General features: G+C 28.1%; 1 protein-coding gene across 3 annotated transcripts in view; it reads left to right on the top strand.

The window, feature by feature from the left end:
* The first annotated feature begins 708 nt into the window (after nt 1-708).
* Nucleotides 709-12725, top strand: part of LOC112692281 — a 214753-nt gene continuing 202736 nt past the window's right edge. For 2 of the 3 annotated variants that reach the window (XM_025566902.1, XM_025566900.1), the window contains exon 1: nt 709-787. The gene's annotated coding sequence lies outside the window, so the exon portion shown is untranslated. The remainder of the gene's footprint in view (nt 788-12725) is intronic. The other variant, XM_025566901.1, reaches the window with a different exon arrangement.

The following is a 12725-nucleotide window of genomic DNA, read 5'->3' as shown; positions in this document are numbered from 1 at the left end:
ATCTTATCTGGTGATAGGTATCATTTAAGTTTAAAATTAAAATGTAATTTTTATTCCCGGAAGTCAGAGCAAGTAGACGTTGTTACTTCTCTCTTCACAAAGCTTGACAGTTATCGACTATCAAATACCAATTTGTGTACACAAAATTGTTTTGGCTGGCAGTAAGTAAAAAATCAAGTAAGTGTAATCAGTAAACGTCTCCACTTCGTCCGTCTTCAAGTAGTACGACAGGTACATATTTTCAAACATTTTGTATTTTACACAAAATTGCTTTGGCTTCTAATTTATTATAATTTTTTCGTTTTAACATAATATAGAAAATTAAAACGGGAGATTGTTTAATTGAGCATCAAATTTGTGTCAAATTCATTTAATTCAAAAACTTTCAATGAGAAATAAAAAAATTGTCCAAAAATGTCGGGATTAACTAGTAGCCATAAAGATAAAAAAAACTTCTATGCACGTAATTTGAATGTATCTTAATACTTAAATATATCATGGATGACTGGAAGTTGAAAATTAAACAAACTTTTTTGTTTGGCACTGCAGATTTTAAAAACAGTTCTTAATTTGTATCCGACAATGCGATAACCGAACAATAAATTTAGTATAGCGCAGCGGACGTGTAACGACGACGGACGAAAGTACACGACACCGCTTCGGCGTCACTGGTTATTTTACCGCGTTTTTCACTTATTTTCCGACGCTCGGCAGTCGCGTGTTAGGTTCCGTTAGTGACGTGTTGTCGGTAGTCGTGTTATTGTTGGCCGGATTAAAATTCGTTAATGTAAGTAAGATAATTTGTGTTCGTACCATCTCGTTTTAGTTATCTGGTATATTATTGTTTCACTACAATGGCACCAAATATGTAAATTTGTAAAAAGGTTCTTATAAAAAAATATTTTACTAAATTGTTTAATAATAGTACATTTTGTGTTCGTTTCATTTCTAGTCTAACAATGGATTTATTTGGTTTTATTTTACTGTTATCGTCTAATTGTTATCTAATAAAAGTTCTGAGACTGTTATTACAATGCTTTTGTATTCACCAATTATCAGAGTCTTAGAAAATATATTTTTTCAAAAATCAATATTGATCTAAATTCTTTGAAGTTATATTTTATTCATAAAAATTTTAAAACTTCGTATTCAATGATTGTTATTGAATAATATTTTTTTTAAATATTTTTAAAAATTGTTTATCAAATTTTAATGTGAGCAAAATTTCATTACTCATTATAAATAGTTAAATTATAAATTTCAGCATTTTTAAATACCCAGTAAAACACTTAGGTATTAAAATGCATTAAATTATTTGTTATTAGAAGTTAACTCTATGCTAATATATTCATTACATTTGTATAGAATTTAGCGTTAGCAACTATTTATTATTATAAAACTATACAAAACCACTTATAATTCTACTATGTTCATAACATTTTAAATACTTTTAATTCATCTCGAATGTTTAATGATGCAATAACGCATTTAGAAATTTTATTTTTTTACCTATTTTTTACCTATTTGAAATATAGATTAAATTAAGTATCCTTTGAAGTGTATTAATTTAACATTAACTTGAAAATAAGGTGTTAATTGTTTTGCTTTTTATAAATAATTTGAGGTTTATGTAAAGTAATGATGTTTAAAAATTAATACTTTAAGTATATTGTCTTCTTTGTAAAAGTGTGTTAGTCCAAAGTTTTAAAGTTTATAATAATATTTCTAAAGAGTTTTTCACTTTTAAAGTGACATAAAGTTTTAATTTTTTTATTTAAATATTACATTGAAAAATAAATTAAATAATTTTTAGTTTTGTTTTTATACTGCTCCTATGTTCCTTTAATATGTAAGGTCATTATGACTTGGGTAAATTTAATTAACGGTGTTCGGGCTTGGTAAAAATGATGGGAAATTATTACTGGAATCTGTGCTGTAAAATAACAATAACATTAATAATTATTTTAATTTAATCGGATTTTAATAATTATAACACCGGCTTGTACATCGTGGATTTAATATTAAAAAACTAATCACAAATACAAAACAAATCACACTTATTAAAAATTAATGTTAATTTTTTTGTGGTAAAATTGCTACGATCATACAAATAATCATCACATAAATAAATATTTGTTGTAGTTTTAGATTTTTTATTTCTATTTCTTTACTAACGATATGTTAGTTAATTAGTATATTAAGTATTAATATACATTATTAATTATAGCTTATACATCACACAGCATATAAATACATTTACATTCTTCCTATTATATAGACGATTTAAAAGTTTTTAAATATTTTTTTATAATAAGGAAAACCTACTATATTTCTTCCCCTGAATGTTTTCTGATATAGTGGTTTCGAGTATCTTTTTTATTGGAGTATATGATAATTTTTTTATAACATCAGTTGTTTCGGTGACATAATTTTTGACATACTTTTTTTAAATTAATTTAAATTAAACATATTACATTCTCCCAAGTATGTCCTGACCAAAATCCACATGGATCACTGTTCTATTTAAATATTAAAATATTTTATTTTTTACACGTAGATCATATTAGGTTTTAATGTTTTATTATGATTATTTGATAAAATATCGAGCAAAAAATTGAGGAAAAAATTAACTACCTAATTTAATAATTAAATAATTAATTAATTAATTTTATATAATTATTATATAAATTAGTAAATTTACAAACAAGAAAGATTTTGTTTTTTTAAATCTTGAAATTCACTATTAAAAGAAATAATGATAAATATATTTTAAAACACATAATTTAACTTTTTATAAAATATATTTAATACTTTAGAGCGGAATCTTGTCATACGGTTAATTACAAATTTTGCTTAATTTATTAAATAAAATATAATTGTTTGCATATAATGTATATTATGATAGTTTTTTCGATTGATCACATAAAATAAAGAAGCTACAGAGAAATTTGAAAAAATTTCTGTTTTAAGTACTTTACCGATGCAGTATACGATATAGCAGGGATGGGCTACTGGCGGTCAGTTTACTTTTTTCATCTGGCCCGTGCTATATTTTGCAAATCACTTCATTACATTTTAACGGTTATTAGTATCTAATTTTGTTATGTTGATCGTAAAATGTTGATATTATATTTTTCTCTAGCATTGAACTCCAGTTCAGAAGTATAATTTATATCCATATCGGCGTAGCTAACTTTGCTGTAGGTTTAAGCACTTATTTTATTTTATTGGCTCAGTCGTAAAATTAAATAATTTAAATAAATTATGATTGTCAATTTTAATGATCTTTTTGCATTTTTGCATTCTTTACTATGGCCCGTCAAATTTTAAAGTTTTAAAAATCGGCGTGCTAGTTACTTTAAATTGCCCATCCCTGCAACATAGTAAAGATTATTAATTTAAAACCTTATGATTAAATCAATACACTAGTTCTTGATTCATTCAAGGTTCAAAATAATAATACAATTTATATTAATTTTCTATAATATGAAAAATAAGTTGTAATATTCTTTGAATATTACTTGTCATTGTTGCATCATTTTTCATAGTTAGCTAGTACAATTTATTTCTCTCTTTTTTTAATTTCATTTGAAAATGTATGTAAAAATATATGATAAAAGGAAAAAATGAATCTTAAATACATATTACGTAAAAAAAAAAAAAAAATATTATTAAGTTTTTTAATCATAGTCGCTATAATCCGATATATTTTTGTATGAATGATATAAAAATATTGTCATAAAAGAGTTGAGATAAATTATTAAAATGAAGATATAATCTATTTAATATCATAATTTATTTATTTCAAATGTTGATACATTTATTTCTTAAACATTTATTTGCATTGATATAAAAGATTCGTTATTTAGATCACTGTAAAATATGTAATTTTATTGAGTTGTCTGGTAGTTCATTAATAATTGTATGAATACTCAAAGAAATCGGACAGCAATACGTCATCATTGTTGTCCTCTGCGTTTTATCGAATAAAAAAAAAATAAAAAACATGTACCATATGCACATATCATAAAATCATAGGATTTACAAAATGGAGATCGGTGTAACTTTAAATATGTACTGCGTTGAGTGTAATCATTATTAATGACGAGATAATGCTTGGGATAAGATTACGGACACTGCACAGATTACACCGATACGAGAAAGTGTAACGGAACGTCTTCGACGGTCAGGGGATAATAATGATAGTGATTGCATGAAGATCTTGCATCGGGATGGAAACTTGAACCGACAGACTCGTTTCAGGTGCAGACGTGATTTAAAATGGGAGGGTGTTTATTTATTTGTTTTCTCTTTTGTTGACCAAGCGCGAAACATGTTTTTCCGATACCGGAGAATTAATTTCCAGCCGGCCGTCGTGTACCTTGACAGGGCTACCGCGGCGTTTAGTGCGTCCAAAATGCACGTCGCGTTCGCCGCTCGGTGGTAAAAACGTGTGCGCACCGACCCGAATAGAAGCGTATCGAGTGGGTGCAGGTGGATTACGCCGCGATTGGCCGGCGGTCGAGTTTATTAATGACCACCGTCGTGGGTCGTGGGTATTTTATTCACGCGGATGTGCGCACGTTTTTCATTTCGCTCTCGGTACACCCGAGGCGTGTCGTCGATTCGACGAGTGATTTACCATCACGTCGAACACGGCGGTAAGAGAGGGGGGACAGTAATGCACCACCAGTAACCCTTAAATTTTTTTTTCTTTTGCCTTTTCTCCCCCATCCTCCTCCATCATCAAACTACCTAGAACGAAATGTACCAGTTGCCCTCAATTTAACGTTGCAGTTCAACATTTTTTTTTTTTTTTATGTACGGTAATACCACGCCTATTGTAACATAATGCGTACTGGTATTAAATAATGAAACAAAATAAAAATACACACGTAAAAAGTCTTTGATATTTCTTCTTCTACGTATAGAGGAAAAAAACAATAATAATAATGAAAAATTATTCAATTAAAGATCAAACCCACGGCGCGTCGGGAGTTTCCCGTTTCCGCTAAAATAATATTGACCGTTTCCGCCATAGCCTTTTTCTGTCAAAAACGATAAAGGTACGATTCCCGTTTTTGCTAAAAGTCATTTTCACCAAAAAAAAGTTTGAAAACCATTGGTTTTAATTTTTGAGCAATATTGAATATATGTTATGGTATGTGTAATAGACATTTGTAATGTATACACTGAAAATCGTCGATAATAATGGTTAATAATAAGAGTACACTGTTCGACATACTGCATCATAGTTTATTTATGATTCACACACAATAATTATCTGAAAAATGTTAAATTCTTATATTTCCATTCAGTATCTGTTCTTTTTGTCACCAGAACACTTAAGCGTTTTTACTTACTTACAGTTCTTAAAATCGAATTTGTTGTGAGTAAAAGAGGTAAAACAATGTTGATTTTTGATGGGTTTAAATATGTTTTTGGTTATACGTCACAAACAAATGTAATTCGGTGGAGATGTTTTATGAAAAATTGTCGGATCAATATTTTTGAAAAAGAAAAAGTAATACTAGCAACCAAAGATACGTTTTTTATCTACGAGTAAAATAAATATATTTATTTAATTATTTATTTATTCATGTCGATATGTGTTTTTTCAAAACTCTATCGAGACAATATTTGACCTATCCTTGTTTTTTACTTTATAAATAGTTAAATAGAATGGACATATTATAATATGAAATTATGTAATACTTCAAAAATTCTAATATAGTTGTACCTATATTCGAATAATATATTATTATTATCTACTTGTATTAAAATTTATAATGAAACAATATGTAACAATTGTGCATGGTTCCCAAACGTCTTATCACAAGAATAAATTTTGGCGAAAACGGGAATCATACCTTTTTCGTTTCTGGTGATACAGGCTGTGCATAAATCAAGGAATCGGATTTTTGGCGGAAAAAGTACATGCCCAACGCGTCTTCATCATTTAATCCACTCCTTACAATATTTTAATTTCAGTTTGTCCCCCCCCCCTCCCAGAGATAAACGATACATTAAATTGAGGGTAACTGGTGTATTCGACTGGAAACACACACGTTGACACAGAACAGCACGTTTACTTTTCATAAAGATACAATACGTTAATTGCGTATAATGGTTTCTCCACGATTATGAAGTTCGGTAATTTTATTATTATTATCATAATTTTAGTTGTTACCCCGGTATGATCAAGTTCAATCATAAGAATGAACGTTTGTTTTATTTACCATTATCGATTTTCCCGACCCGTCTTACTGCGACTTCCGTCTTGATTTTATGCTAACAAAACAGTGTGTGTATAGTGACGAAAATCTAATTTCGTTGATTAGAGAGAGAGAGAGAGAGAGACCCATGTACAAAAATAATGTATACTTGATGTTTCAAATTTTTTTCTACCAAACCTTCCGGAAAGTATAATTTCATTTTAATCTACATGTCACCATGTAATCGATCCAGTCGGTTGCCGAATTTGGCTTATTAGAAAAACCATATTATCACATGTTCTGGTATAGTAGTCATTTGGTTTTTGTCACGCCTGCACCGAAAGTTTGGTTATCGACCATGGTTGAAGTATTAGAAAGCGACCTTTTTGCATCCAGTGGGCAGTAAAGAGAGAATCCTCATAGTGCTGGACGGTAAAGTGAAAATCTTAAAATGTGCCGTTCGGAAAAGTGGAAGTTCCCAAAAGTGCCGGGTGGTAAAGTGGAAATGGAAGTTTCCAAAAGTGTAGACCACGTATTTCCAGCATAAGCAGAAACTAAAACGTATACCACGGTCCTTACAAAGCATACACTTTTGGTTAAATCTTTTATTCATATTATATCTTCCATGCATGTCGCATAAATATTTAAATATATTTTTTTATTAATAACCGTACATAATTGCGTTGAACGTTACAGATAATAATATTTCTATTGTAAAATTGTTTTCATAGAATAGTCTGTTGTTGTATAGATCCCTGAATTAATTTTTTCATGAACCCAGGGGCGTGACAAAAAATAGTATGCATTGCTCGCGCGGGAAGGCAATTTCAGTCTTGGGCGAAAACACGTCACCCACGACTGAATTAGCTTCCCGCCTAAGCCACACAATATACTATTTTGATACGTTTTAAATACAATTTATGTAAATACTATACAGAACTTTTTGGTTGTGTTTATGTAATCAGTGCAGATTACTTAAATCGTCGACGATGGAAAATTAGCTTAAATATAAATTTAACGAACATTTTTTTTTCACTTTGATCTTTACAAAACGAAAAGTGAATCGGTTTAGTGAACTGAAGGTTTTTATATTTGTCATCACAAATTTTCAAGTTAGATAAGAAGGAAAAATTTCGTTTTGAGTTTCATTTTTGTATTAATTTTAACGGAGGCGGAATTTCATTACTGTCCTGATATATTCCGCTATTGTTATTACGTACCGGTATCCATAATTGGCCAATGATTATTCGTATAAATGTGATGATATCGAAATTAACCCAACAAGTTGGTGTTCAAAAATTTTTCATAATTTTTTACAACACTTTAATAATGATAATTATTGTAGTTCTAAACAAATTCGATTAGTTAGCGCTTTATATAATAATTAGTTGTACATTTATATTTGTACGTTTAGTTATTTGTTTTAAAACCCATTTAGAAGATGATGAATTACGAGAAATTACTAACACAACTTTAATTATAGAATAAATAATTGCTATAACTGTAATCTATTTAATGATTTAAATTGTTTGAGCTTTTAGTTAACTTTATTATTAGTATATAAAATAATACAATAAAAATATCTCTATCCAAAATATTATCTAGAGCAATTAGCATTGAGAATATATAATTTACATTTTGGCAAAATGTTACTTTCGTATATTAATACAACTTTTTATTCATATCACGATTGTTATTGAGTTTTTAATTATTGTTTATATACAGTATGATTTATATAAAAACCAAAAACAGCTAACTGTATTTTCCAAAAATGTTATACGCGTAAAATCCATTATTTAATTATAATTGTACTTTAATTCACAACCTTTTGTTATTGTTTTATATTGCCGGTGTGCAAAAGCAAGTTTTCAATAACGGGTCATAAACAATTGAAACATCAGTATATATTTTATGGAACGAATTACAAATAAAATGTCGAGCTCCGTATCAATAAATGGCCATGATCATAAAATAGCTAATAAATTGTAGTGTTAGAGTTCATTTATATAGTAGTAGAAATATTTATTGGAAATGCGTATTTTTACGACTTGTCAGGAAATATTATATTATTTACTCGGAAGGTGTAGGCTGAACAATTTATTAGCATCATTTAATTTTCAAAAAAATTAGTTTCTTTGCAAACCGATAGTTGATATTGGTTCAACAAAACCACCTCTCACGAGGCCTCGTGAGGGCGTGAACGCTGTAATGAAATCATCAAACTATATTTTTTGTTATTAAATATTTTTATATTTTTGATATTTCAACACATACTTTAAGTTAAATTTGAATATAATGTTGTGTATTGGTTTTTTTTTTATATATAAGAATGAAGGTTTTAGTATAGAAATAATATAGTTTAGAAATTTGCAGAAACATGAGTGCTAATTATAATTACTAAGTTATCAATAAATAAATAATATGACCAATTCTAAGATTTTAGATTTGCCTTAAAAATAATTATTTTATTCAAAACTATCTTATCAATTAATCTAACAAATTAATTAACTTGAAATGGCGTAATAATTTCCGATACGTCTATGTATATTATAGTTGTAACATATGTTTATAAAAATGTATTAAGATCTCCGGAAATAGTATCGGATTTAAAAGAAGTTAATCGAATGTAAAACGTGGAAACACGTTTTCTTTTCTTCGAAATAACTGGTGTTGAGAATTCGTGTTTTCCTGTAACAAATTAATTTAAATCATATAGTTACTCGCAAAGGTTATTTTGAACATTTTCATTGATTAAATTTCCTGAAATTCTCTTATTTTTTTTTCTATTATTATTATTTTAGGAAACACGAGTTTGTATTTACGTATTTATTTTCTATACTCAAAAGTAAAACCATAACAAATGGATACATCGATTTGTGCTTAATTTATTTCGTTTTCTATGCTCGTATAAGTTCTCATTATAAATAAATGAAATAGCTGAACAAATATTATATTAATAGTTTAAAAACATCTAAAAATAAGTTAAAAATGTTTAAACTACTCACATAATTAATTCACTAGTATAACGCCTATATCTAATATTTTAACTGTTAAAATGAAATAATCAAAAAAAAAAAAAAAAAAATGGTTATCTTATGTGTATTTTAAGATATACTATACCACCTACTTTTATGAACATAATTTGCTGTATTGTGTTTTTGTCTCATCATAATTTAAATTACATTTTTATAGGTTACAGAAATTGAGTTGGATGTTTTAATGGTCAAGACAAGTGTAATTTCCTAGGTTTTATCATTAAGAGTTCATAAACTTATTTACCCGACAACTTCACTTAGTTATGTCATTCAGTTACATTAGGTAAACCGTAGAGAAAACAGTGACTGTCATTTAGGTTCTAAATTTTAAATGATATATTGTTATGTAATTTGTTAATTGAGAACTAATGAAAAAAAAAATAATAAAAATCAATGAACAGATGGTAATTATTTTTATATTTTAGATACATTATTTTGCGTAAGACAAAATGTAGGATAATTCATGGTGAACGTTTAGAACTTCTTTCGATGTAGTAAACAATTATACGTTTTTGTAAATATATGTACGAATTTAATATTATTTATTTCCATTAAAACAAAGATATACGAGAATGTGATGAATTTTTATTTAATTATACCTTTATTATTTATTAATAATATACGTGGAACAAAAATGAAAATGAAAGTTGAGCATTAATAATAATTTTAGTTATATTGGTAAGATAAAGATAATTTAATAATTTATAAATATTTTTCAATGCTCCTTTGTTTAAAATATACTAGTAGCCTCTGCCAATACTATTTTCGATTCTTGATTGATCATGAAATATGTAATAACCCAAAATGAAAAGAAAAGGAAAAGAGGAGAGGCGTCTACAAAGGTTGAGTGAAAAGGGAAACTAGGGATTAGATACGAAAAGTGGAGAGGTAGGTAGTGAGTATGGATTGATTATCTTCTTCCTTGTTTAAGAGAGGGAAGTTAAATAAAATAACACTTGTTCCGTAGTAGATATTCAGGTTTCGATGACCACTTTGACTACTATAGGAGTAGAGTAGGTAAAATTAAGTGAAATAGACACAGAATTTAATGGACTGATGTTAGACAATTTTCGACGCTCGCATAAAAAACTTAAATCATGGTGTGAAATTTAAAGTGAAATAATTGCACGTATTAATATTAGTAATAATTTGTCACAAGAAGCTCCTTTGATGGGTTTCGGCGGTCGGTGCGCACCTATAACCAAGAATTCAATACGCAGACACTGAAGGCTTATAGGTAAGAGTGTGGAAGAGGGTTTTGTGTTCATGTTATATAGAGAAATATTGCTTTGGACCGATTCTTTAAATATATAAGTTACTTAGGATGTCAGTGATGTATTTTTGGATTAGGACTTTATTATTTGAATTGTGTTGTCTGTGTGCATATCAAAAAAATCTATTCAAAAAAGAATTAATTGGTTGATAATATATTACATAATTAAATGGTTATACATAATTACAGTTTATTTATCACATGTTATTAAGTAGAATGATATCAAGGGCGTATTTAGACTTACTTCTCGGGGGAGGGGGCCGACTCAATTTTTTTTATTGATTCAGGCTCAAAATTTACAAGTAAAATTTTTGGTAATATTTAAATTAGGTGAATCCTTAATATAGTGGTTTTTTTTTTAATCTAATGCTCTATCCACTTAGAATCGATTTTGTGTAGTTCTATTTAACATCTGTCAGTGTTTTGAAAGTTATGCTTGTATCTTATTTGATTTTTCACTAAGTATAGACCCGATAACAAGCCCAATTCAGTATTCACAGCCACGCGTCATTTGATTTCGTTATAAAATTATCCATATTAAAAAAAAAAAAATTGAAATGTGTATCTCACATAAAATCAATTCCTTAAATACGGATTTAGGGAGGGTTGCATCTTAGACCCCCCCCTAAAATACGCCCATGAATGATGCACATCGTTATATATATGTTAAAAACTTGATTTCGAACTTTTCATGATTTGGTGTAATCTATAATTATTTATAAATGAATATAAATATTTAAATAAAGCAATTTTTAATTTTTGAATCAAGTTGTGGAAATTATTTTAGTAAATAAATTACACTGGACCGCGATTATTGTTGCACAGCATACTATTGGAAGTATGTGGACATATTTTATAGTTCTCAATTGGTTTTCTGATATGTTTTCTTATTGATATAAAAGCCCGTAAACGAGGGAAAAAGTTTTCTTAGAAGAGTTTCCTTAGTTAAAAGTTCTTAACAATAGAAAAAAAAAACATTTCTCGGAAAAAGAAATATTTATGAAAAATAAAAATAATCAATCGCGTTTTGTATTTCATAATATGGAGAAAAATTCAAATGACCAAAAAAAAATTGTATGCAGAAATGATTACCAGATGTAATCTGTTCAGTGTAAATCAAAATATAATTAATTATGTTGGAACGTATAAGACATGGTAATGTTGCAAGAAAATTATTTTTCGACACACAATTAAATAATGGTCTTAATTGTTGAATTGTCATATTTTAACCAAGACATTTATGTATCTATGTATCTTATTTGTGTGACATTCTCTAAAATCATATAATTTCACCAGACAATCAGCATAATTGTTCTATTATAAATTTAAAAATATATTGAGACTTACAGTGCAAAACGTGGTGAATTGAAGTCCCTATTTAGTATAACTACTGTGTAAATTGTGTATTTTATTTTTATATTGTTTCTCTGGCTGTATTTAAAATAATTTGGACTAGAAGCACGCAAAATATTAGATTTCGGACCCTCCAAATATATACAACTAAATTACCTTTTAAATATCCTAATTCAGTGTTTTAATTAGAAATTTTTATACACACAAAATATGGTTTAAGTATAAGTATGATGACGGTGAATTTTCAAATTTTGAGGAAGTGCGTCGGTCCAAGCATTGCATTATAGATATGTGTAAGTAACGTTAAAGTTTTCAGAGGTAGGTTTTTAAGGATTTTTTTTTGTGATATGGTCATTTCAGGTGCCTTACCTGGAGGCAATTTCTTCATTAAAATTTTAATATATCCTGGGGAAATTGGTTTTGCAGGTTAGAAAATTATGTATTTTAACATAAAAATTATTTCCTGGGTGGTGAGTGGGTGTAGTTTAAATATTTCGGCTAATTAGGAGGCAAACATATTTGCCTTTTTCTTATCAGCTGTTGCTAATAATCTGTTTTCTTGTCGAAGAGGAGGAATTTTTTCCCTGTATGTGGTTAGTTTTTTGGTTCTTTTCCAAAGTGAACCATTATTAAGCTTTAGGGATTTCATATACAATTAAAACTGCTCAGATTTATGGATACGCAGTTGATTTTTCAAAAGACTAGTTAAATTATTTAAACTTTTTTATGACTAGGTAATCCATTTTTATCGAGCTTGACGCTTGATTAGTTGTTTTATGTTAAAAAGAAGATTTGAGGAAAGATTAAATTGATGGGGTTTGATGGGCAAAGCTATCATAGTGGCTGCTT

This window comes from Sipha flava, unplaced genomic scaffold (genome assembly GCF_003268045.1).
Source record: "Sipha flava isolate LNK unplaced genomic scaffold, YSA_version1 72_pilon_pilon, whole genome shotgun sequence".
Classification (NCBI taxonomy): Eukaryota; Metazoa; Arthropoda; class Insecta; order Hemiptera; family Aphididae; genus Sipha; species Sipha flava.
This window is presented reverse-complemented; position numbering and strand designations above follow the sequence as displayed.